Raw genomic sequence first — 2224 nt, forward strand, 5'->3', positions numbered from 1 at the left:
AGAAGAATATTTGTTGGAAAAATAACTGTAACTATGTTGATATTGACAACGACTGGATACTTGGCCTACAAGGCCAAGATGACGCAGACTGCCGCCAAGATCAGGTCCCACTTCACTGGCAGCAAGAGCAACCCAGAGCAGCGTGTGGCCTACTTCGGCGAGGACATCGGCATGAACACCCGCCACGTCACCTGGCATTTGGAATTCCCCTTCTGGTGGGACGATGCCCATGAGGACCACCACATTGAGCGCAAGGGCGAGAGCTTCTTCTGGGTCCATCATCAGCTCACCGTTCGCTTCGACGCCGAGCGTCTCTCCAACTACCTGGACCCCGTCAACGAACTCCACTGGGACTACGTGATCTATGAGGGCTTCGCTCCCCACACCATGAACAAGTACGGCGGTTACTTCCCCTCACGACCAGACAACGTGAAGTTCGAGGACGTAGACGGCGTTGCGTGCGTGCGTGACATGTTGATCCTGGAAAGCCGCATCAGGGATGCCATCGCTCACGGCTATTTCACCGGCAGGGACGGGTCAGTCATCAGCATCAGAGACTCTAATGGCATCAACATCCTTGGTGACGTGATTGAGTCCTCCACTTACAGCACTAACCCCGAGTACTACGGCTCTTTGCACAACACTGCTCATGTCATGCTTGGCCGCCAGGGTGACCCTCACGGCAAGTTTGCCCTCCCTCCTGGTGTGTTGGAGCGCTTCGAGACCGCCACGCGCGACCTTGCTTTCTTCCGCCTCAACAAGTACATAGATAACATCTTCAGGGAACACAAGGACAACCTTCCTCCCTACAACCAAAGAGGAACTCGAGCTCCCTGGAGTCTCCATCGACAGCATCACCATAAGCAATCGCCTTGAGACCCACTTCGAGGACTTGAAATACAGCTTTATTGATGCTGTTGACGACACTACCGAGGTCCAAGACGTGGCCGTCAACGCAGTCGTTTCTCACCTCATGTATAACGAATTCATCATCGATATTCACATCACTAACAAGAACGACCACAGGGTAATGGCAACCGTAAGTATCTTCCCCTGGCCAAAGTACAACAACAACCATGTTGAGTTCCCATTCAACGAGGGACGCTGAGACGCCGTTGAGCTAGACAAATTCTGGACTAAGTGTAAGTGTTTCTCAAACAATTTTCAGTTACTCTTTAATATCAAAGTAATGTGGCATTTTATTACATAATCAATGAATACCTAGCTTTACTGGAAGATGATCCATTGCCTTGACTGAGGTCAAAACTAATTTTTCTCCCGCAGTGGCTCGCGGATCCAATAAAATCACACGCTCCAGCACACAAGCAGGGGTAATAGTTCCTGATGTGCCCAGCTTCCAGACTCTGATGGACAACTCGCCTCAGGCTCAGCGATCCTCAAAAATTACGAAAGCGGCCTTGGACTGCCAAGCATGTTCCTCCTCCCTAAGGGCAAGACTGAGAGAATGGATTTCCATGTTGCATTTTCGTCTTTGACGGCGCCTAGGACGGAGCCATCGAGGGTCTGCATGAGAGCACTGCTTTTAACCAATGTGGCTGTTACGATGGCACATACCCTGACAATCAGCCACATGGTTACCCGCTGGACCGCCACGTCGACGACAAGCGCATTTTCACTGGCGTCTCCAACTTCAAGGTTGAGGACGTCAAAGTGTTCCATATGGAAGATAACTAACTGGCAACAAGACTTCAGCAAACTGCTGCACATAATTCATCTTGGGCCACTCTGCAATATATATATATATATATATATATATATATATATATATATATATATATATATATATATATATATATATATATATATATATATATATATATATATATATATATATATATATATATATATATATATATATATATTGCAGAGTGGCCCAAGATTAATTATGTGCAGCAGTTTGCCGAAGTTTTGTTGCCAGTTGGTTATCTTCCATATATATATATATATATATATATATATATATATATATATATATATATATATATATATATATATATATATATATATATATATATATATATATATATATATATATATATATGCAACTCTTATTGGATTCTGGCAGAGAGAGAGAGAGAGAGAGAGAGAGAGAGAGAGAGAGAGAGAGAGAGAGAGAGAGAGATGGAGAGAGAGAGAGAGAGGAGAGGAGAGAGAGGGAGAGAGAGAGAGAGAGAGAGAGAGAGGAGAGAGGAGAGAGAGGAGA

At 45.1% G+C, this 2224-nt stretch overlaps 1 pseudogene; it reads left to right on the plus strand.

The window, feature by feature from the left end:
* On the plus strand, positions 1 to 1695 carry LOC135101797 (hemocyanin subunit-like; annotated as a pseudogene).
* The last annotated feature ends 529 nt before the right edge of the window (positions 1696 to 2224 follow it).

This window comes from Scylla paramamosain, chromosome 7 (assembly GCF_035594125.1).
Source record: "Scylla paramamosain isolate STU-SP2022 chromosome 7, ASM3559412v1, whole genome shotgun sequence".
Classification (NCBI taxonomy): domain Eukaryota; kingdom Metazoa; phylum Arthropoda; class Malacostraca; order Decapoda; family Portunidae; genus Scylla; species Scylla paramamosain.